Below are 25,911 nucleotides of genomic sequence, written 5' to 3' on the forward strand. Positions count from 1 at the left end.
AAGTAATGCTCCCCTCACCATGAGAGTCTTCTTCCATGGTGTGGGGAGTATTATAATGTTTTCACTGTTCCTTACCTCCAGGTTTCATTTGGTGGTGAGGAAAAGCAAATAATAACTACATGTATGGTTATCTAAATTGCCTGACTCCCCAGGGTAGTTGGAAAGGGTTAATCTGGGCAGAGGCGCAGTAGTCTCTGCCATGACTAACCCTAAGTTCCACCCGCATGTAAATGAGGCGGGTAGACCTTTATATTGTGGGAAGGAAATTCCATCACCATTGCGATGGAGTGCCTCTCTGCCAATATATTAATCAGACCGTAAATTATGTAAATTGTTCTATGTATTGGTATTAGAGATGAATGTGTATATAGCAGGGTCGACTCCTCTGCTTAGGAGGAGGAGCGTCACTCCAAGTAAAATGATAATAGCAATGTTATGTTATATTTTATTTTTGTTGTTGCGGGCTCGGTAAGGGCTGACTGAGGCTGTTGGATCAGGAAGGAGGAGTGGTTCAAGCACTTAAGTGCTCATGACGGTTTGGCTGGCACAAGAGGGCCTGCCAAACAGTCATGCGCACTTTGCCTGATCGCCACCGGGCTGTAATACACAGCCTTGGTGGAGAACATGCACATGCTCCCTGTTCCCTTCTGAGCGCCGAACCACAGTACTCAGACCAATCACAACCCTGAATGCAGTGTTGTGATCAGCTTAGGGAAGCCTGTGTGATTCCTGCTTCTTCCGGACCCTAAGTCAGAAAGTGAAGAGGAGAGATGACGAGGAGAGACGGAGGAAGAGGTAAGGGTTTTAAAAATATATTTTTACCCCTAAACCCGCCACCCCCGTTTCCTAATAGCTGCCACTGGTATATAGTCATGAAGGGACACTTAAAAGATTAGTAAAATATAGCACTCCACAGAAGCGTCCTGTGATTTATCTTGTTTTCTACTTGCAAAGGCAACTCTGGAGACAGGTTTAAGCCTAGATTTGGTTCCAAATACACTTTCCTTATGTTCTTTTGAAATGACTACACTTTTCGTTGCAATTCATGAATGGCACCCAGTGGCTCCTAAACTTGATATCAACACATATTTTCTGTCATTGCACGCTCAGGCTTTTCATTTTCTCGAGCAACGAAAAAAGGCATGCACTGTGGTTGAGGATCGCCCTTGACATAATTGCTAACAGCCATTTAAGTCCATAAAACTTGCTTTAGAACTGATATTGCTCACTCACCCGCTGTGCAAATAAACTTCCAAAATGTAGTACTTCCATTTTTTAAAACATTTCCATGCTTGATGTCTGTGTGAAGTTACTGGGTATTAGATAGGGTAGATAGTACATTGTCACCTTTGAAAATAACTCTCATAGTTATGACTGTCCATATAATCAGTAATTAACAAAGAGTAATGTTAGTAGAATTGCATTTTATTTATTTATTTTGTATTTTTATAAAGTGCGTCTCTACTTGGAAGAAGTGCCAGCATGCTGCACATCACTGTTTAATTTGTAAAAGAATGAATGCCAGCCCCCAAAGCTCTTCTCAGAAGTCCACGGCAGGCACTACTAAATGTGAGCATGCTGTTTACCAGGGCTGTGCGGTCTTCAATACATCCCCTGCCTCCTTAATTCACTATTAGACACTCTCTGCCCCTTTAGCTCAGTTTTACAAGTACCTGCTTTCTCATTTTGAAACGATTGTTAAGCCTTTCTCTTCCACCTTATTTTCCCTTTTGCCTCCCTAGCTCTCAGGAAACGGCAGATGTGGAAAAATAAGGGCTGGTCCCCAAAATTAAGAATCGGAGGTCCCGTCAGCAACCACCATCTCAAATTAAGCACTGCCGTACATATGAGAAAACTGAGATGTGGAAATTCACCGAGAACAGATACTAACAATAACAGCATAGTGAACAGAACAAGAAATATCACATACATCTATGGTCCTATGCACGGAATTGGTCATGTACCTGTTAGTTGTCAAAGGTGGGAATTTATTACAATAGGACAAAATATTTTAATAACATTATCAGAATGAGACAATCAGTCATGAGCAGTGTGGATCTACAGGGGGAGGTAATGGGCCAGAGTGAACATAAGCGGGAGGACACTTCAGGAGATCAAGTGAGGTTTTAAGAGCGGAAGATTGGAAATGAAGAGTTGGTTTGATAGAGAAAGTTAAATAGGGAAGAAAAGCTGAGGGAGGCAAACTAGGTGAGAGGGGAATTATGGAGGTCCAAGCTCAAAGGGGAGGTAAAGGAGAAGATGAGAATAGCAAGAGGGATAGAAGAAGACACAAGAAAGGTAAGACTGAGTGGACCTTAAGATAAGATGTTGTTAGTAGTCCAGGGAAGTTTATACTGGTGCATTTTTAACTTTTTGCAGACTAGGAGAATACCTTAGGTCCTTAAGAACTAATGAAGAGAGTGAATTTTCTAGCTCCAGAAATAATTAAGGCCGCTAAGTGAACAATTATTTTTAGTGGTGTTAAGGAAACTTTAGGACAGCCAGCTAGAATAGCATTACCATAGTTAATACAGACAAATACAAGGGCCTGAACTAAACTGCAAAGGGTATTTAGTTGTAAAAACGGTTTGTGTGTTTTTAGTTAGCAGAGATTGGATTTTAAGATTTTGTATTTGTGCACAATTTCTCGTGAAACACAGAGAGCTGAGAATCAATCCATATTTCTAGAAATGTAACCTGATTTAGCAGTGGAGAGAAGTAGCCAATCTATATTGAATTTGGAGCCATGCTGAATTGAGTCTGAGAACATTGTTAGACAACAATATTTGGATATTATAGAGCCTTTTTATTGAGTTAATGTATTTCATGTAATTCTGTGTTCAATCAGCATATATATGTATAACAACCCCTGCCTCCTCTATCAAGAAGCACAGAAATCCCCAATACAAATGAAACAACAGAGGTGCACAGAGAGATTCCTTTGGGATAGTGTCAGAGGAATTGGTGGCCACTCACCCAATCAGTTTTCAACGCAAACGATGTAAACCAGCTCAGAACCACTCCCTTGAGCCACATACAGGTCTCTTCAAGTTCAACGGATGAGGACAATTATTTGGATACACACTTCTCAATGGCCATTGTAGCTAGTCCCAGACCAGTAGCTAGCAAGTATTTTGGATTTATCCTGAGATCTTTTTATTAAAGGGTGTGATTTGCCCAGCTTCGATGCAACACAGGGCTATGCGTTCTTTTGGCGAGGAAGTAATTTGTTGACACCAAAATTTGCTGAAGAGTTGAAAATTGCCCTTGATAATGACGGCTGTGATTATATCATTATGGAAATGGACTGACTTTGCAGATCCTATGACCTTAAACAGGTATTCCTTAGCCTGTGAGGAGAATTTGGAAGACCAATTATCAGCCGTGGCCCGTACAGGTAAGAGCGGTGGGGCGGTTGGGCCGGTGGGAGGGATTTCGACAGATGATGACGATGGTAAATGAATAATTTATTTCCTTTTCCCTCGTCATCTTCCATCGAAATCCACCCCCCAACCGGCCGGCCCTACCACTCTTACCTGCATGGGCCGCGGCTGCCAATTATTGAACAGCAAAGATTTTGAGTTGTCTCGCAATGGCATGACTACTGTCCAGATAGAAACCCTCATTAATGCAATTTTTTTGTGAAAACATTTATTTTATTAATTTTACTTGTAGAAGGACTGGCTTTGGTGCTTATCAGAAGGAAGTTTGAAGTTAAGGTTAAAGATCTGAAGCCGTTCTTCAGTTCTCTTCTGTGATTTGTGTATCTTGGACTGAAGATTTGTTAGAGATGACAGCAAGCTCACATTTTTGCTTTGCCACTTTTAGAACAGCGAGTGTTCTTGATGTTTCATTTGATCTCCATTGCCTTCCCAAATGCTGGATCCATTTTCTTGTAGAGAAGCGTTTGTCTGAGAACCAGGGGCTGCAACTCTTGGGGTTAAGCCTTTCCTCTCTAATAGAAGTAATGTAATCAATAGCTTTCTGCACTTATGGCCACATATAGGATGATTAGGAATAGCGATTTCCTGATTGCGATTCTCTGCGATTTGCAATTTGGAAATCGCTATTCCTAATGTATGGGTTTCTTTTCAGTTTCATTAGTGATTCATAATGGGTCGCAAATATTAATGAGGTTGGTCGCAATTTGTGACCCACAATGATTTGCTGCCATCACATGGATGATATTTCAAAGAACAGTGGTCCCTAGTAGTTTAGGGATCTGGAAAGTGATAGACATACGCTCAACAGTAAGTATGACCTTTGTCCAGCCGGACAGGTTTTTTATTTTAAGTAAGTTGGGAGAAATAACACAAGGATTTTTTACACAGTGGGTACAACCAGTAACCCACAAAGGACAAGACAAAACAATGGAATTTTGGCTGAAACGAACGAGGCGGTCTGTGTACTAGTAATTCAGTGAACAGACGTAAATACATTTTACAGCACCATTGTATACATTTTTCACAATTCCTGTACATATGATGCTAGTTTGTCGACGACGTTTCGATGCCTAGACTGAGATAATTGACTGGGTGTGAGTGTTAGATTGGTTCAGATGCTCCGTCCATCACCACCCCCTCTTGTACCGCTTTTGGCCGCCATAAGTGTGGCAGGGTATGCTCAGACGTGAGTCCCTTGCTCACTTTCCCACTGGATTCAAGCAAGCCGGGCTGAAGACGGCTGGAATGCCAGAAACCGGTCCTCGGAAGCTTGTTTCCGGTCCAGGGAAGGCATGGCTTGGCAGTTCGGGCTGGACTGTTCCCATGAGGCACAGGGTCAGACTGATTTGCATATAGCCATGCCTGAACTGGGGTGGCAGAGTGGGCTAAAGAACGGTGATGGATCAAACCCAGATCTTTTGACTGGGTGTGAGTGTTAGATTGGTTCAGAAGCTCCGTCCATCACCACCCCCTTTTGTACCGCTTTTGGCCGCCATAAGTGTTGCAGGGTATGCTCAGACGTGAGTCCCTTGCTCACTTTGCCACTGGATTCAAGCAAGCCGGGCTGAAGATGGCTGGAATGCCAGAAACCGGTCCTCGGAAGCTTGTTTCCGGTCAGGGAAGGCATGGCTTTGCAGTTCGTGCTGGACTGTTCCCATGAGGCACAGGGTCAGACTGATTTGCATATAGCCATGTCTGAACTGGGGTGGCAGAGTGGGCTAAAGAACGGTGATGGATCAAACCCAGATCTTTTGACTGGGTGTGAGTGTTAGATTGGTTCAGATGCTCCGTCCATCACCACCCCCTTTTGTACCGCTTTTGGCCGCCATAAGTGTGGCAGGGTATGCTCAGACGTGAGTCCCTTGCTCACTTTGCCACTGGATTCAAGCAAGCCGGGCTGAAGACGGCTGGAATGCCAGAAACCGGTCCTCGGAAGCTTGTTTCCGGTCCAGGGAAGGCATGGCTTGGCCTTTCGGGCTGGACTATTCCCATGAGGCACAGGGTCAGACTGATTTGCATATAGCCATGTCTGAACTGGGGTGGCAGAGTGGGCTAGAGAACGGTGATGGATCAAACCCAGATCTTTTGACTGGGTGTGAGTGTTAGATTGGTTCAGATGCTCCGTCCATCACCACCCCCTTTTGTACCGCTTTTGGCCACCATAAGTGTGGCAGGGTACGCTCAGACGTGAGTCCCTTGCTCACTTTGCCACTGGATTCAAGCAAGCCGGCTGAAGACGGCTGGAATGCCAGAAACCGGTCCTCGTAAGCTTGTTTCCGGTCCAGGGAAGGCATGGCTTGGCAGTTTGGGCTGGACTGTTACCATGAGGCACAGGGTCAGACTTATTTGCATATAGCCATGTCTAAACTGGGGTGGCAGAGTGGGCTAAAGAACGGTGATGGATCAAACCCAGATCTTTTGACTGGGTGTGAGTGTTAGATTGGTTCAGATGCTCCGTCCATCACCACCCCCTTTTGTACCAATTTTGGCCGCCATAAGTGTGGCAGGGTATGCTCAGACTTGAGTCCCTTGCTCACTTTGCCACTGGATTCAAGCAAGCTGGGCTGAAGATGGCTGGAAGGCCAGAAACCGGTCCTCGGAAGCTTGTTCCCAGTCCAGGGAAGGCATGGCTTGGCAGTTCGGGCTGGACTGTTCCCATGAGGCACAGGGTCAGACTGATTTGCATATAGCGATGTCTGAACTGGGTTGGCAGAGTGGGCTAAAGAACGGTGATGGATCAAACCCAGATCTTTAGACTGGGTGTGAGTGTTACATTGGTTCAGATGCTCCATCCATCACCACCCCCTTTTGTACCGCTTTTGGCCGCCATAAGTGTGGCAGGGTATGCTCAGACGTGAGTCCCTTGCTCACTTTCCCACTGGATTCAAGCAAGCCGGGCTGAAGACGGCTGGAAGGCCAGAAACCGGTCCTCGGAAGCTTGTTTCCGGTCCAGGGAAGGCATGGCTTGGCAGTTCGGGCTGGACTGTTCCCATGAGGCACAGGGTCAGCCTGATTTGCATATAGCCATGCCTGAACTGGGGTGGCAGAGTGGGCTAAAGAACGGTGATGGATCAAACCCAGATCTTTTGACTGGGTGTGAGTGTTACATTGGTTCAGAAGCTCCGTCCATCACCACCCCCTTTTGTACCACTTTTGGTCGCCATAAGTGTTGCAGGGTATGCTCAGACGTGAGTCCCTTGCTCACTTTGCCACTGGATTCAAGCAAACCGGGCTGAAGATGGCTGGAATGCCAGAAACCGGTCCTCGGAAGCTTGGTTCCGGTCAGGGAAGGCATGGCTTGGCAGTTCGTGCTGGACTGTTCCCATGAGGCACAGGGTCAGACTGATTTGCATATAGCCATGTCTGAACTGGGGTGGCAGAGTGGGCTAAAGAACGGTGATGGATCAAACCCAGATCTTTTGACTGGGTGTGAGTGTTAGATTGGTTCAGATGCTGCGTCCATCACCACCCCCTTTTGTACCGCTTTTGGCCGCCATAAGTGTGGCAGGGTACGCTCAGACGTGAGTCCCTTGCTCACTTTGCCACTGGATTCAAGCAAGCCGGCTGAAGACCGCTGAAATGCCAGAAACCGGTCCTCGGAAGCTTGTTTCCGGTCCAGGGAAGGCATGGCTTGGCAGTTCGGGCTGGACTGTTCCCATGAGGCACAGGGTCAGACATATTCGGTGATGGATCAAACCCAGATCTTTTGACTGGGTGTGAGTGTTAGATTGGTTCAGATGCTCCGTCCATCACCACCCCCTTTTGTACCGCTTTTGGCCGCCATAAGTGTGGCAGGGTATGCTCAGACGTGAGTCCCTTGCTCACTTTGCCACTGGATTCAAGCAAGCCGGGCTGAAGACGGCTGGAAGGCCAGAAACCGGTCCTCGGAAGCTTGTTTCCGGTCCAGGGAAGGCATGGCTTGGCAGTTCGGGCTGGACTGTTCCCATGAGGCACAGGGTCAGCCTGATTTGCTTATAGCCATGCCTGAACTGGGGTGGCAGAGTGGGCTAAAGAACGGTGATGGATCAAACCCAGATCTTTTGACTGGGTGTGAGTGTTACATTGGTTCAGAAGCTTCGTCCATCACCACCCCCTTTTGTACCACTTTTGGCCGCCATAAGTGTTGCAGGGTATGCTCAGACGTGAGTCCCTTGCTCACTTTGCCACTGGATTCAAGCAAACCGGGCTGAAGATGGCTGGAATGCCAGAAACCGGTCCTCGGAAGCTTGGTTCCGGTCAGGGAAGGCATGGCTTGGCAGTTCGTGCTGGACTGTTCCCATGAGGCACAGGGTCAGACTGATTTGCATATAGCCATGTCTGAACTGGGGTGGCAGAGTGGGCTAAAGAACGGTGATGGATCAAACCCAGATCTTTTGACTGGGTGTGAGTGTTAGATTGGTTCAGATGCTGCGTCCATCACCACCCCCTTTTGTACCGCTTTTGGCCGCCATAAGTGTGGCAGGGTACGCTCAGACGTGAGTCCCTTGCTCACTTTGCCACTGGATTCAAGCAAGCCGGCTGAAGACCGCTGAAATGCCAGAAACCGGTCCTCGGAAGCTTGTTTCCGGTCCAGGGAAGGCATGGCTTGGCAGTTCGGGCTGGACTGTTCCCATGAGGCACAGGGTCAGACATATTTGCATATAGCCATGTCTAAACTGGGGTGGCAGAGTGGGCTAAAGAACGGTGATGGATCAAACCCAGATCTTTTGACTGGGTGTGAGTGTTAGATTGGTTCAGATGCTCCGTCCATCACCACCCCCTTTTGTACCGCTTTTGGCCGCCATAAGTGTGACAGGGTATGCTCAGACGTGAGTCCCTTGCTCACTTTGCCACTGGATTCAAGCAAGCCGGGCTGAAGACGGCTGGAAGGCCAGAAACCGGTCCTCGGAAGCTTGTTCCCGGTCCAGGGAAGGCATGGCTTGGCAGTTCGGGCTGGATTGTTCCCATGAGGCACAGGGTCAGACTGATTTGCATATAGCGATGTCTGAACTGGGTTGACAGAGTGGGCTAAAGAACGGTGATGGATCAAACCCAGATCTTTTGACTGGGTGTGAGTGTTAGATTGGTTCAGATGCTCCGTCCATCACCACCCCCTTTTGTACCGCTTTTGGCCGCCATAAGTGTGGCAGGGTATGCTCAGACGTGAGTCCCTTGCTCACTTTGCCACTGGATTCAAGCAAGCCGGGCTGAAGACGGCTGGAAGGCCAGAAACCGGTCCTCGGAAGCTTGTTTCCGGTCCAGGGAAGGCTTGGCAGTTCGGGCTGGATTGTTCCCATGAGGCACAGGGTCAGACTGATTTGCATATAGCGATGTCTGAACTGGGTTGACAGAGTGGGCTAAAGAACGGTGATGGATCAAACCCAGATCTTTAGACTGGGTGTGAGTGTTAGATTGGTTCAGATGCTCCGTCCATCACCACCCCCTTTTGTACCGCTTTTGGCCGCCATAAGTGTGGCAGGGTATGCTCAGACGTGAGTCCCTTGCTCACTTTCCCACTGGATTCAAGCAAGCCGGGCTGAAGACGGCTGGAATGCCAGAAACCGGTCCTCAGAAGCTTGTTTCCGGTCCAGGGAAGGCTTGGCAGTTCGGGCTAGACTGGTCCCATGAGGCACAGGGTCAGACTGATTTGCATATAGCCATGTCTGAACTGGGGTGGCAGAGTGGGCTAAAGAACGGTGTTGGATCAAACCCAGATCTTTTGACTGGGTGTGAGTGTTAGATTGGTTCAGATGCTCTGTCCATCACCACCCGCTTTTGTACCGTAGACTGAGATAATTGGCATCATCTTCAGGACAGAGAAATATATTATGTTTGTCTTGGAATTAATTGACATTTAGCCTTTTAGGACTTCACATACAATACAAAATTTGGGGAGAAGACAGGGAAGAAAGGGATAAAAAATAATAAAGGTAAATGACATGAGCTAGGCATGTATTAAAGTTGACCATCCGTGACATGAAGGTAGCAAAGTGCATTTTTAAGGTAAGCTACTAGTAATGCCAGTGTGAGCAACATCTATCACGCGATAGACTGACTTACGGTGCAGTGAAGGAACTTGTAATAAGGTGCATATGATGCAGAGAGGACGGCGCCCTTTTGTGACATAAAACGTTATAGAAAATCAGCAAGTGACATACGAGTGGGGCGATTGTGAGGGGCGGTAAAAGACTGAGGATATTATGGTCGGGGAACCTACAGATTAATAAAACACTTAATTAGGGAGCAATTAGGTCTATGGAGTCCCAGGGAGCGCGGGGTTCAGTTATAGTGCTTTGAATCCAGATGCCGTGTGGCATGATTATAACAAAGTAATGAAGGGGTAAATGATGCCTGTGGAGTTAGCCGTATCAATAAAGCGGGAAAACCAGTACATAATGCTTTAGAAGTGCCAGAAAGCGCATGGTTCAGTTATAGCGATTTGAGTCCGTACGCCGTTGGCATAGTTATGGCACAGTGATGAGGGGGTGAATGATGTCTGTGGGACCCGTCGTATTAATAAAGCTGGCAAACCAGTGCATAATACTCTGAGAGGAAAACGAAGTGATATGCATTCTAAAAACAGTATACTTTGTGGAATACAAGCGGCACAGTGGGGAGGGGGGAGTGGCAAGCGTACTTGGGGTGAGATCCCTGCGGGAAAAAACGGGAATTACCAGTTTTACTTCTAGTCCAAGCGCTTAAAAATACAGCGTTCTTCAATGGGAACCTGTGTATTTGGTCGGAGCACAGGCTCCCATTGATGTCAAAGGGAGTCTGACCGAATGGTATCCAGAACCATCATAATCGGTCAGACTCCCAGAATCCGATTCGGTTGGAAACCATTCCGAGACTGATTCGGTCGGAATGCTGATGGGGCACGGTTGCACACGTAAAGTGACTTGCTCGTATTCAGCCTTCTCGAAAATAATATTAATGTACTAACTAACATGTTTCGTTATATTAATATTACATTACACAACATATTTAGTATCTAGGGGAAGCTCGACAATGTGCTTTTACTAACTATAATCCGCTTGCATTAAAATGGCTGCTGCTACGCGGGATTTTCTACTGCGCACGTGTCTGTCACACTCATGTGACGTGCTATCTCGCTTGGTGGAAAACGTTTGCTTCTGCGCACTAGAACCAAGATCGCTGCTCTGTGTCCTAACGTGTAAGAAGCTTGCATCGCTGCTTTTGCTAAGCTGTCTGTTCTGCTTAACCTTGAATGCAATAGTTAAAATATAATAATGGAAATAGAATAGAGATAAGTAGTATACAGTGCATTCATTTATTCTGTGTCTCTAAAACTGTTTCTCTTCTATTTTTGCATGTATTGCATTTGGGCCTGAAATGTATTTCTGAACTCCATCTTTGGAGGAACTGCGCCTGTGCAAAGAAACTCAATCCACTGAAGTCACTGGCATTGAACCAGTGCCAGAAGTGACCTCCTCACCCTGCCAGAGGAAGCTGAATTGAATAAATTGTTAAAACATTGAATGTTATTGTTACATTCATTGCCGGGTGGAATAAAAGTACATGGGACGATAAAGTCATGGGAGGGAACATTTAAATACATGATTGACAAGTTACCTCATATCAATATGGTGTGATGACTTCTCCTCGTCTTCTGACCAATACATTTGCAACATTTGGGGGCTGTACATTGACCTGAAAAATAGTATAACTAGGATAGGCGTAGTTAGTTAGATTGTCCGACTTGTCCGAATAGCTGACCTTTCACTGACCCAACGCACTCAATAGGTGATCGAGAGCAGAGGTGCTGGCGGAGCACTCTGTCAGAAGATTCGATAACCCAATCGGGGTTCTGGAAAGGAGTTCGATGACCCAATCGGGGTTCGACTGTTAGCTGCAGAGAGGGTTTACAACGCTGGCGTTTGAACTTTAGCTATGGTGCTGATCTTAGTCTATGGTGGTCCTGTCCTGATCCAATTTGGTCCGTAACCTGTCCTGATTCTGATCTGTACCTGTTCTTCCTCGCTGGCACCTGCACTTTGGGATACTTATCCAATCCAATAGGAAAAAAAAAACTTTTTAACAACTGAGTATGTTCTGTAGATTACATCAACCATTGTTCGGTCAATATAGGGGAGATTACTGTGCTAAATTTTTGCGCTAAATCCCCAATTATCAAGACTATGGAACCTTCCATCTTGAAAACTCAGTGATGCAGAACATATCTCACTATTGGCCATAACATCACTTAGATTATGAATGCCAACCCAGTGATGCACTCAATATACACAATGGGATTAAACAGTACTATCTGGCAGATGCATCAAGCAAAATACCTCCCGGTACAAAAGCGAATCGGTAAAACACGCCGATACCGAACGCAAAACCTGGAAATACAATGCATCAACCCAAAACCCTTAAAAAATAAAGAATCGCTAAATACCTCCCGCGGTAAAATACCGAATCGCATAATAGTGAATCGGTAATACTGAGAAAGAAACCAGCCTCCGGAAATGCCGAATCATTAATAAAGAATCGCAACGAAATGCATGAGCAAAATAAGGAGAATCACAAACTGGAGGTAAAGTTATTGGAAGGTAGAATTTTTTTTTCCAAAAAAGGTGCAGCCAATCAGAAACCCTTCAAATATGCCTCTGGAGACCCTGTAGGTCTTCCAAAATGGCTGCCCCCTACGTGCTTGTTAGGAGGAGGAGAATCAACGCACTTGCACAGCGCAGGAGGATGATCCAGGACAGAGTCTTCAGGGTGCGCATCACATTGCTGGGCCAGACAGAGGAACAGATCTATGACAAGTACAGGCTCAACAGGGCCATGATCATGCGCCTCATTGCCGACCTTGAACCACTACTGCAGCACCAGACCCGTAGGACCAACATCCCAGCCCATGTCCAGGTCCTATGCAGCCTGCACATGCTGGCGTCAGGAAGCTTCCAGGGGGTCATAGCAGAAGCTGGAGGCGTGTCGCAAAGCGCACTATCACGCTTCTTCCACAATTTCCTAGATGCCATGCTGACATTGATACATCACCACATCACCACATCACCTTCCCCACAACCCCACAGCAGTTGAACCACACCAAACAGGAGTTCTACCAGGTGGCACAATTCCCCCATGTGATAGGGTGCGTGGACTGCACCCATGTCCCCATCTGTCCCCCCTCAGCCAACGAATACATCTACCGCAACCGGAAGTCATACCATTCCATCAACGTCCAGGTTGTGTGCAATGCCAAGCACATCATTACGGACATTGTATCACAATTCCCAGGAACCACCCACGATGCATACATATTCAGACACAGTGGCATCCACAGGCACCTGATCAACGGGGAATTTGGAGAGGGACACCTACTCGGTACATACAAATGCCTCCAAATGAACACCATCCTCACATATGTAAATGTATCCATGCAACTAACCCTTTGCTCCCCTCCCTGCAGGTGACAGCGCCTATGCCTTGTGTGAGTATCTCCTCACTCCCTACCTCAACCCTGCAACACCTCAGGAGCAGCGTTACAACGCAGCACATATCAGTACCAGGAATGTGGTAGAGCGAACCTTTGGCATCCTCAAGAGTCGCTTCCGGATACTACCCAAGACAGGAGGTGCCTTGCAGTATGACCCAGTTACCTGCTGCCAGATAATAGCAGTCTGCGCCATGCTGCACAACATTGCCACACGAAGGGGGATACCAATAGAGGTGGACGGAGAGGACGACTTACGGGCACAGCAACCCCCCCAACACCAACAGGCACACATGCCAAATACAGCTGAGGGACAAAGGAGGCAGACATACACCACAAGACATCACTTCTGAGACAGGTATGAAAGAGCCAACACAACATGTTTATGTTTGCAATTGTTTAATGCACATGAGTACCTGTCAGGTGCATATGTATGAGACGCCAACATGACGCAGAATCAAATAAACGAATGAAAACATGTCCGTTGTCATCACGGGTGTAACATGTTGCTGTATAGTTGGCCCATGGTTGCGTCACCATGGGCAGGGAGCCAATGGATCATGGCTATTTGTGCCTGCCCTGTACCCCCAGCCTCCTGTCCCGTGACTCGGCCACATCTCCGCGATGTGTTTCTGTGGCTGTGGTGCTGCGTGCACTGCGCCTCCTCTCGCTGGCCTCCGGCACAGAGACGCTGCTCACGCTTGAGGCAGCCCCTCTCCCCTCCTCCCCTCCCAAACTGCTGGCACTGAAAGTCCCAGACTGCAGATGCTCCACTGCAGTGGTCACTCTCGCCAGGGACTTTGCGACATCTCTGCAATAATGGTCCAAACCGACCTGCAGGGACACAGATCTGCGCGACAGCACAGCTGTGCTGTTGCACAGCTTAGTGATGGGTCTATTGGTGGCATTAGTACGGACCATGTTCTGCCGATGCCTACGGCGCTCGTTCTGTTGGCCTGCAATTACAGCACGTGTGAGTTCCTGCAGGCACAGTTTGATGTCTCTGTTGCCCTCAGCAACGGTTGTGGTCATCTCGCGCATTGCGTCTGTCATGGTGCCAATTTTGTTTGTCAGTTTTGCAATGTTGATGTTAATAGCACCCATGTGTCTCCCCTGCAGGTGCTGGACACGCAGCATCCGTGTCTCCACCACTCCGTATCTGTGTGCTGGATCATCTGCTCTCTCAACAGCTCAACCTAGGGGCCTGGCCCGCTGCCTGACTCGGACACGTGCTGCTGCTTGGGTGGTTGGAGCAACGACTGTCTGTCGTGGGACAATTGAGTCAGCTGGCCTCTGCTCTGACTTCATCACCTGCAGGGAGGGGACATTTGCCCTGCGGCCCTGTGTAGTTGGCCGCGGTGGTGGTGGTGGCGGTGTTGTCCGCCGTGATGGTGGTGGTGGTGTTGTCCGCCGTGGTGGTGGTGGTGGTGATGTCCGCCGTGGTGGTGGTGGCGGTGATGGTGGTGGCGGTGATGGTGGTGATGGTGCTGTTGTGGGTTCAGGTCCCTGCGGGGTCTCAACATCTGTCACCACTGGTGTCTCTGAGATGACAAGGCGTCCGCTGTCATCTGAGTCAATGGGTGATGCATCTGTATGTGAAACAGTGCATAGTTATTATTTTGCCATGATGTATCTGTGTTGCATAATTTCAACTACATAAAGGAGATTTTGCACTGACATATGGCCATGTGCAGCTGGTTTCATTTCTATTACATCAGGGGTCAGACATGCACTCATTCATGATGTGACTACAACTCCCATGATGCACTAGTCTGGTGAGGGGATATGCGTTAGGCACAGCTACATATGCACTGTGATTGGCCTGGGGGGATGGGCATAGGTGGACAACACGCTGCATATCTGCGCTGGCATGCATCTTACCTTCTCCTCCTGCTGCTGCTCCAGATGTGTCCAATTGAGTGACCCCCACAACAGCTTCTGGCTCAATTGTAGCCTCGACGAGGTCCTCAAGGGCTGTGTTTGGAGTCACGTTGGATGTTCCCCCTCCTGTGCCAGCTGCATCCCTCACCCTTTCGGCAATCCTCTCCTTTGCCCTCTTCCTGAGGTCATACCACCTCTTCTTTAAATCGTCTATGCTGCGGTGGGTGACTCCTACAGAATTGACTCTGTCTTTAATGCGCAGCCACAATTTGCGCTTTTCTGCCTCTGGAACTTTTTGGGACTGCCTCCCAAAAAGCCTGTCGTGTTTGCTGCTCACCCCCTCAATGAGCAGTTCGAGTTCCTTATCCGAAAACTTTCATTTTCTCTTCCTGGGTGCCTCCTTGTTCTGGGGTGCATCCTTCTCCACCCTGGTAGTCTGCTCTGAGTTTGTTTTGTGTTCTCACTGTCACAATCCTCAGCTCCTGTGCTTTGCCTCCTCCTCTGAGCTCCTCAGGGCACTGAATGACGCATGGGCTGTGTTGCTTCCTGGTTGTGATGTCATCAGCCTGCTTCCGATGCGACTTTTCATTTTTAGCGGATTCGCTATTACCGAAATCGCAAATACCGATTCGGTATTTGCTACTTCGGTATTTGCTAATCTTTGAATTGGTGTCTCGCAAACGTGTTTACCAGATATTTAACGAGTTTTAGTGATTCGGTATTAAATACCGAATCTGTTGATGCATCACGGTATGCGACTCCTTATTAGCGATTCCTTATTTTTCGCTAATAAGGACTCGTTTTACCGATTTTTGATGCATATACACATATGTGTCGATGATCACATCATGGAGCAAGCCATAACATGAGATAACATGTAACTGTTCGTTCAAGTAGTAAGTTGCTTGCATCCAAGGGTCTCAGATAGAGGTTCTGCAGTCTGATATCATACGGAAAAGAACAATGCTTCCTCTTGGAAGTACCTGAGTGATTTGATACTCTACAATAATAAATATCTATGCATAATACAAGAGACACTTCAATTCAGAGGCCAAAGAGTGTATGATTAAGACACTGAATACATATATTGTTATCAAACATAATTGGTAAAACATGGTGCTACAGTACAAAATAAAGATAATTGACCAGAGGTTAGTACAGTGAGTAGTTTGCAAACACAGACTGATACAAGTATAAAATGGCTCTCTGGCACACTAGGAAGAGCCTATGTGTCACTACGCTTCAATACAAGTGTGTGGTAGTCCAATTATTGGGAGAGAGGTAATCCATTTTTTTTACTAGGCCGAAGCCATCCCCAGGACCATGTCATAGACACCTATATGGTAGCAACCTTGGGGGTAAATAATGAAAGAATATTTGATCGCTACTCAAAGCCCACTTCCTAGTGCGCTACGGCGCTTAACGAGAACCCCGAGCCTGTCGGTGAAAGGACGCTATCTCTCCGAACCCAGAGCCGGCTGATGCGCTCCCGATCTCCGTTCCATATGGCGTTCAAGTTGTTGTTGTACAGACTCTATTTCCTGCTTGTGTTCTTAATTCCTGTGGTTTTTTTTGTCCTTATTTTCCTTTGTTGCATATCTGTACTTGCTGTGAAGCGCTCTGATACCCCCGGGTCCAGCTAGCGCTATACAAAACTTCAATAAATAAATAAATAAATAAATAATGATTGATATGAAGTGGTCTTGTGAAAGCATAGGGTCTCACCGGAGGACTGGGGGTTAGCCAGTCTACAATGACAAGGTGTCTCCACAAGGATTATCTCACCACTGGAACTATGAGAAACCTTAAATCCATTGGCCATCTGAAAAATCTGGAAACTTTATTTGTCCGAGTGTGACCTCTGCTCGGAAAGTACATTTCACCAGCGCCAAGAGACCCTCTATTTAGGGAGCATATTTACATTTAAAAAAAAAAGAAAAGACTGGAATAAAATATAATCCAATACGATAGAACAGAATAGAGTACAATAGGAGGCATGCAACAGTTCCTGTGGTGAAAAGACAGGGAGAGAAACTGAAAGTCTGGGTGCTGATTCTTCAAATTTCACTACGAGGAGACAGGGGCCGGAACGCACAGTCTGTTAGGCGAGATGTCATAATACCTGGAGCTGAGCGGGCCATCTACATTCCCAGCTCCTCTCTATGATTACTACACCTATGGCTGCTAATCAGTGTGAGGTAACACTAGCAGACAGTGGAAGAAGAATGGACACAGCGGAAATATGCTACTGCGCTGCCTGCACCCACACCCTGGTATCCTTGGGACAAAGATACTAGGATGACAATGTGTCCCTAACTTGTGCATCCTTGTAATGATATGGGCATGTGCATGGCTTTAAGTGAGATAGAAAAACAGGGGGTCTTTGAAAGGGGCGTGGTCGATGCAATTAAGGGCGTGGCTTAACAACACCTATTCAAAGAAATGGAGAGTCGGATAGGGAACCCGTCTCAGCACCTGTTTTTTAGAACTACCGGTGCCGAGCGGCCCCTTAAAGCCCTGAACATGTGCACTTTATATGGTAGTGTGTACTTAACTGGGGCGAATGTGAAGAACCAGGCTTGGCTTTATGATTAAATGGGAAACTCTGATAATGACATTGAAAGGTGAACACAATTATGGCATTCTCACTCCGGCATGAACTTTTCATTTAACTAGGGCTTCGTTATACTCTCTGGCAATGTGAATCTTTTGGCGCATGGTGCCTGGGCACTGTAGTCTTAGCATGTAATATGTAACTAAAATGGTCACGCTCAGCTTGCCATGGCCAAGTGGAAACACGCATGGTCTATCAGCAGAACTGTTTTTGGAGCTGTAGGCCATTACATTGAGGTTGATAATTTCAGCCTACAAAATACTGCATTCATGGTAAGTAGATGCTTGCTTTACTTAACTCCACATTTGCTTACCTAGATTTACCAAGCCATGTAGTAGGTGGGACGATTAGGATTTGCATTGTCTTCTCTTGTGATATAATACATGCAATAAAGTTACCGTGTACCGTATTTAAATGAAACAACTAGAATTATAACATTACTAGCATGCCGGAATATTTATATCACTCAATTATATATTATAAGCTCTCTAGCTTTTGGTTGCAGGCAGCAATCCTGAATAAAATATCAATTCTGATGGTATTTTCTTTTTCTGCCTCGTTGATTGTGATGGTCTATTAAATGGCACATAGACGGTGTTATGTATTGCATACCCTGAGACAGTATGTAAAACAGGTTTCAAAGAAACTGTGTTCTGTAACTGCTTTATTTGTATTGGGTACAAGATTAATTCATGGAAATATGCAAAACATGCTAATGCAGAGAACTAAGGCTCATATTTACTATGGTAGACCTTGCTACTGAAATATTTCATGAGCTCCCCTTCAGAATTGCCTATTAAACCTATATATTTATTTTATTTGTTAAACAATTCTTTATGGTACACAAGGGTACAACACATATGGTTCTAGATAATCATGTGAGCCACAAACATTGATTCACGAAAAGATGGAGACTGACGCATAAGAACAAAAGAACAAACATCACGGAACCAAAGTCATATAAAAACACATACTGCCAACAAGGGTCATGCTATGATCAAAGTATAGTGAGTTATGTTATCAGGGAAGGGAAAGGCTGGACAGGAGAAAGAAGTGCTCATGTGTATGTAAACAACCATAAGGAGAGAAAAATATAAGCTAATCTCTGTGTACCATCCTTGGGTATCAAAACCCTTCTGAACGTATGCATCATAACTCATTGAGGACGTAAACAAACTCCACAGGCCCGCGTTCCTGTACTTAAAAGCACCATACCTATATCTTAATATCACTCACACGAGGACCCTGATGGGTTCCCATGTATCCCATGAAACAAAAAAGAGCAGCATTCATCTGTTATATTATTGTTATTTGTAAGGTAAACAGTTACACGCCACCCCTGTAGGATCATATTGCACTGGATTGTTCCCATGCACATCCCTATGTCCTCAACAGTTTAATCCTATAATTGCAATGCCATTATGTCCCAAACCATCCTCTTTCGACCCGCTGGGTTTTTCTAATTATCAGTCGGGGAAATTATGTGGGACTAGATTCTGTCAAAAGAATCCGATTGTTCATTAATCCTATAAATCAATACCTCATTCTCTGCTATTATCATCATATCGCTAGGCCAGTCCTCTCTAGAAGGATCATGCGATTATCCATCTCCACATTTTGCTTTATCCATGGATTTAGCAGACCACTCTCTCCAGAACGAGGTCCAAACAGTTCTGACAGGAAAAGGAATTGTAAATAATGTTATTCGTTGAACATTAAATAATGGAAGAGCCTAAAAGCGAACGTATTCAACATCTGGGAAACTTCTCCTGACTCAAATAACACCAATCCTCGAAGATACACTCAGGAGGACAGCAGATAAGAAAGGTGCTGCTGCTGGTCACACTCTAAATCTAAAAAAAATGAAGCCACGATTGGGCCAAGATGACTACAATTGAAGGAGGTTAACTGATCAAGACAATAAAACCCTCCCCACAGCAACTGAACTCCGGCTGGGTGCTGAGATATCATGGTATATATCTAACGAATACCATTCTTGACATGTCGCATGTGTCTTTCTTTCAATGCATTTAAGGCTGTCTATTGTTCTGTTTTAGTCCTGAGGAAGACCCAACATGATATTTGTCAATAACACTTGAACCCAGGTTCGAAACATCAATGACATTAGGTTATGGCCTATGTCAGCTAAACTTGGAACTATGTTAATATTAATAATCCACATTTGTAAAGCGCACAGTCACCCGAAAGGGTCACTAGGCGCTGGGGGCCGTCGGGAAGATTAAGCAAGCTATTGCTCAGAGTCACATGGTGCTGGGCTAATCTGTCGCAGGTGCCAGGGATCGAACCGTGATCCCCAGATTCCGGAGTCAGTCGCCCTTGCCGCGGCGCCACACCTCTTCCCTATGTGATGAAGCTATAAGGATACACTGAACAAAACTCGTTTTGGACATTCTGATTATATGTGGTTCCAAGGTCACATGTCTGAGGATGTGATCACTGGTAGATTTAGATTTTCACTATGTATATGTTAATGTGTTGTACTGTTCTTTCTATTTTTTATGTTTTCTGGACAGCCATTGAAAAGAGAAATATGAAAATATATATATATATATATTCATTTTATTTTTCGGCACCTGTTCTACACCAGGCTCCACATATAATGCTAAAAATTGTACTTCCAGCGTCTAAGGTAATTACACAGATTCTTTTGCCTGCCCTTACGAACAGTGTCGTCTGATAATGCTGCTGTTGTTGCAACTCGTGTCGTTCCTACAATAACCACAACGACTTTAGTGCCTGGAATTGATACCTTTTCTGAATTGGGATCAAGTCCCCCCAACAATAGCAATTCCTGTAATGAAAGCACCAACAATAGAGATTGATAGCCCTGAGTCACAGTCATCAGACACAGACACCACTTTAAGAACGCAAGATGTGGTAAGTGTGAAGGTAGAGTTAGAAGTAGAGTAGAGTTAGAGGTAGAGGTAGAGTTAGAGGAAATCATTAAAGAAACTCTTGCATTGGGGTTTATGAATGAGTACAATGAAGAAGAACTTTTGTTTCTTTGCAAGGAAGTTGCTAAGCGTGCTTGTGTGACACATGAGGCTCTTGAGGGGGTAACCACTGAGTTTGGGACTGACCTTTCCAAAACTGCAACCCTAAGAAAAAATTGTTAGGATATTCATGAAGATGCACTTAAGAACCTTCCTTAGGTTAAAACTGCAACTAAGGGAACTAGCCTGTAACATTTAATTATGGAGCAACTCATGGAGGGCTAAAAAAACTAAGAAAGATGACACAAAGGGAAAAGGGGTCTGAGACTAGGAGTGATTCTGAGGTCAAAGCTTAGTCATTTCAGGGGCTACATCTGTGACCCGCCCATGCCGGAGATGGACGACATGTCTGAGTGAGGGGAAGGGTGGGGAGGCGGGGATAAGCGTAATGTCAACAGGAACATGTATGTTGCAACATGTATTATTAATGTGTGTAGTGTCGCCGACATTTGTTTCAGTGCGCAGTGACCAATGTAAATGCCATGTGATTTTACAATGCCCTAATTTCTTCTTTATAAAAAGTTTAAAAAAAAAGCTTACTCACTCTAGGAGGCAAATGGAGAAGCTTATGTGCATGTGCCTTGGAGTCGTAGTGATCTTTTCACATTTAAAAAGCAATTTGCAAAGTTGATAGAGAGCCCTGATTTCTGGTTCACCCAAATTGACATGTTTGTGAAGATTTCAAAGGTACTTTGGTAGGCTTTGAACACATTCTTTGATATAGTGGTCCCCAATGATTTGTGGGCTGAGTGTACAACTTAAGAGCCATTGAGGGATGTCCAAACTCATGCGCCAACTACTGGGGTCATGCAAAAGTATCAAGAGGTGGGTAACTTTATGTAAACAAGGGTTTCCCAAAGAGACTGATTGGTTGCAAATCTTGAGGACTACACAAGAGGCTAAAGAGTCAGTGCATGCCTACTGTGGCTAAAGCAGTTCTTTTCTCAGTATTGTGGTGTCGAGAACCCCAAATAAGGAAATGTCCAAGATTTCGTGTCACAGTCTGCTCTTCACCAGCAGAATGTTATTTGTTGTCAATGGAAACCTTTGGATGAAAATCTGCGATACACAAAGTATTGCAGTGATGATTTGTAAGTCAGACAAAAGAAACTTAAGTAGACGGATTCCTGAGTTTTCCATACATGGTGAATTCTGGTTACAGCACTGGCAGTGGTACTAGAATGCAGGGAGTTGGATATCAAGGCAGTGATCAGAAGATGCAAGATGGAAATAGTGTCCCCCAAGGTAGGGGGACAAGGAATGCGGGTTGATCAGAATGCGGGAATGGATATAGCTATGCTAAAAATAACAACACCATGCCATTATTGTAATCGATTGGGTCTTTGGAAGTGAAAGTACATGTTGAATCCAAACTGAATGCAATTCGATGGTCAGGGGCCAAATGTGAATGCTATGCCAGCTTCAGGCATGCAAATGTCATAGTTTCTCAATCCTAACATGCCCCGAGCCCCGATAATGTAACAAAACCTGAGTACTCAGATGCTTAATGATAATACCTGTTCCACAGTTTAACAGAACTAATTTTTCGAGGCTGAATACCTTTCAACAGTTCACATTTTTTAACACCTTTGGATATCCTGGGTCTCATTAATCCAATGACAGTGCCTGAGAGGACTGGAAGATTACTTGCTTGGTGCAGTCTTGGAGGTAGACCAGAGTGGCTTACATGTAGAAGGAGAGGTGAATGGCCACCCTGTGTCATTTTTGATTGACCCTTGTGCTACTGTTCTACTGTACAGAGTGTGGAAGTCCCGAACCTACTACTCTTGGGAAAACAAGTCAAAACTTTAGGTGTTGCTAGCAAGCAGATAGTGAATCCTGTTTCTGTCAAAGACTCTATGAAGATAGGTCCCCTTAAAGAGGACCATCAGTTTGTGATAAGTGACTATATCTTATTTAACATTTTAGGTAAGGACCTTTTGTGTAAGCTTAACTATGTGATTTACTGAGCTTTGAACACACAAAAAGAATTGAGATTTTAAATTGATCCCTCCAAACCCTGTTGTTGGGCTATACCCCTGTTGTGACAAAAGAGGACTTGCCATCAGATTTGAGGAACTCTGTGAGAGAGGAAGTCTAAGATTATTCTGGAAAAGGTGTTGAACCTGTAAAGATCACAAAAACATAAATGCTGAATTCCTTCAGCTGCCAATGTAACCTTTTACTAGAGGCAGTGGCAAGAATAACTCCTGTGATCGATTTGATGCGAAAGCATGGCATTTTAAAAGACAGTTTAGGGAGTCCCTGTATTTCCACGATCATGGGGATAATAAAGCAAAAAAGGAAGTGGCAGGTGGTGCAAGACTTCGAAAGCTTAATAATAATTTTGCTCCATGTTGTCTTACGGTATCGAATCCGGCTGTACTATTGTTCCAGATCTCTTACAACGCTAAGTGGTTCACAGTCAAAGATATTTATGAATCGTTCTTTTCCATTTCATTGCATGAAGCTAGACAGTTCCTCTTCACATTACGATTCCAGAGTGGAGTTCTGGCATGGTGGTGAGTTCCTCGAGGAAATACACAGAGCTCCTCAATCTTTAACCAGATCTTGAAACAGAATGCGGAGACCCTAATGCTGTAGTTTAACTGAGTCCTGATTCAAATCATCAATGACCTACTGGTGGCTTTGACAATGCAAGAGGCATGCAGGCAAGAAATCATAACCCTGCTGAAGCATTTGGCTAAAAATGGACATAAGATGTCCCCAACCAAACTGCAGTACTGTCGATATGAAGTCATCATTTGAGAAAGACACAAAAAAGGTGTCTCAATAGGGAATCTCTGCTATATTGCAAATGAATTCTCCCAAAACGCAGAGAGAAGCCAGGATGTACCTGGGATGGACAAGTTACTTACCTTTGGTAACACCTTATCTTGTAGAGACATGATCTAGCCACAGATTTCTTACTTTTAAACTTCCAGGAGTTAGGCTTTCACCTGAAGATTTTGATAACAGTACCCCCTGCGTGCCAAAGAGTGATGTCAGTCGACTCTGCATGATGTTGTAGGTCTCGGGTTTGTTGTCGTGGTGACATCCACATCGTCTATATAGGCACCACCCAGGCATACTGACGTCAGTACTTTTCACGACTTTCCATTCCAGAAGCGCGGAGTCATGAAGTGACTGACTACGGTGTGTTAAAAAAGAACTAGGGCCCTGAAGAGGAGGTAGCACTGGCACTAACCCAATCCGCAGTGTGGTCAGTAAGGAATCTGCGGCTAGATCATATTTCTACCAGTAACTTATCCATCTGATAGAGACATCTAGCCACAGATTCCTTACCTCTGACCAGATACCCAATAGCAATACCATCCCTGGAGGAAGGACTGCGGAAAGGTTTTAACCCAAGAAATCCTGCAAGACAGAGCAGCCAAAGAGGCCCTCTATGTGGACCTGAGAATCCAGGCAATAGTGTTTAGCAAATGTGTGCAGAGATGCCCATGTGGCCGCTTGGCAGATGTCACTAACTGTGACACCATGCTGAAGAGCCATAGTGGCTGCCTTTGCCCTGATCAAACGGGCCCTAAAGCAACAAATTTGAATGCAGAGAATGACCCAGCATGGAATGGTCCTCTTCTGAACTGCTCACCCCTTCTTTGTTCCAACGTACCATACATAAAGTTGGTCGTCTGCCGGAACTCTTTAGTGCGATCAAGGTAGAAAGATAACCCTCTTTGTGGGTCAAGATGGTGGAGACGCTCTTCTTCCTTGGAAGGATGTGGAAGTGCATAGAAGGTAGGCAGAATAACAGGTTGAGCCAGATGGAAAGGTGTTACCACCTTAGGCAGAAAAGATGCCCTAGTGCAGAGCACTACTTTCTCTATAAATACGGCCAGGTAAGAAGGCTGAGATGACAGAGCCTGCAATTCAATCACCCTCTTGTCTGAAGTTATGGCTACTAGTAAAGCTGTTTTGATAGTGAGCAGCCGAAGGGGGAAATTGTGCATAGGTTCAAATGGTGCACACATCAAAAAGATAAGAACCAAATTAAGGTACCATTGTAGCATAATACAAGGAGAAGGGGGGAACAGATGAGTAAGCCCCTTCAAAATCTCCATACAAGAGGAGGTTTAAAGAGAGAGGGCTGACCTGTTAGCGGAAGAAAAGTAGACAGGGCCTAAAGGTAGCTCTTCAGTGTGCCCAAAGCAGAGCCCAGGGAAAAATGAATAGAAGAACTTCTGATAGAGAGGCAGACAAAGGGTCAACAGATCGCTCTGTACAGTATTTACAAAATGTATACTAATAGCAGGCATATACCGCCTTTGTGGAGGGATGCCTGGCTGCGATAATAACCTCACAGACTTCGGCTGGAAGGTCGAAAGCTGTCAACTGTCACAGCTCAATCTCCACGCAAGGAGGTGGAGAGTGGACATGTTCGGGTGGAGGACCCTCCCCTGCTGCTGTGACAGAAGATTCTCCCGAAGCAGCATCCCGACCAGAGGATTGATGCTCATTTGCAGAAGCTCGGTATACCAGATTCTCCATGCCCAGTCCGGAGCCACAAGGATGACTTGGCCCAGTCACTCCTGATCTTCTTGATCACTCTGGGCAGGAGTGGTATGGGCGAAAAGGCATACAGAGGCCTGCGCTCCACTCATGATTAAAAGAGTAGCTGAGCGACCGCCATCTTGGAAACTCCAACCTGCAATACTGCTGACATTGCATGTTCACTTTGGAGGTGATTAGATCTAACCAAGGCTCTCCCCGCTGCTAAAGAGACCTTGTACGGTGGCTGTGTTTGTCTGATCTGGCATTCAGAGAAAAGGACAGATGTTGAACTACCAGGGAAATGCCCTGTTGTTCCATCCAAGTCCAGAGATGCAGGGCCTCTTGACAGAGGGTCCACGACCCCACCACCGCCCTACTTGTTGCAGTACCACATGCAGTAGTGTTGTCTGTGAACACTTGAACTAGACTTTCTTTGAGGGATGGTAAAAAGGCTTTCAATGCCAATCGAATCGCCCAAAGCTCCAACAGGTTGATATGGAGCCTGGATTCCGCCGGAGACCAGAGTCCTCAGACCTCCATCTCTCCCAGATGGCCGCCTCATCCCAGAAGGGATTCATCTGTCACTGTTGTTAGATATGGGTGGGGAAGAGAGAGGGGTCTGCCTCTGATCCAATTGTGGTTTGTGAGCCACCACCACAGGTGGTTCCCTCCGATATCTAGACTAAGTTTGTGAGATTTACCTGATGCTGTGCCCATTGGAACTTCAGGTCCCCCTGCAGAGCCCACATGTGTCATCTGGCATGGTCCACTACTAGGATGCAGGAGGCCATGAGGCCTAACAGGCTCGGAGTCATTCTCACCAAAATCCAGGATAGAGGCTGAAACATTGGTGTCATCGCCTGAATATCCTGGACTCGCTGCTCGGAAGGATAAGCCCACAACTGCAACGTGTCCAGAACTGCTCTGATGACAGGTGTGACTTCAGCACTTCAATAGTGAACCCCAGCAAATGCAGGAGGTTCGCCGTAGTGTAGAGGTACGAGACAA

At 45.8% G+C, this 25,911-nt stretch overlaps 1 protein-coding gene across 1 annotated transcript in view; it reads right to left on the reverse strand.

Moving 5' to 3' along the window:
- The window catches only part of LOC144762748 (uncharacterized), a 712,524-nt gene that overhangs the window by 388,643 nt on the left and 297,970 nt on the right, over nt 1-25,911 (reverse strand). The gene's annotated exons all lie outside the window — the stretch shown is intronic.

This window comes from Lissotriton helveticus, chromosome 6 (genome assembly GCF_964261635.1).
Source record: "Lissotriton helveticus chromosome 6, aLisHel1.1, whole genome shotgun sequence".
Classification (NCBI taxonomy): domain Eukaryota; kingdom Metazoa; phylum Chordata; class Amphibia; order Caudata; family Salamandridae; genus Lissotriton; species Lissotriton helveticus.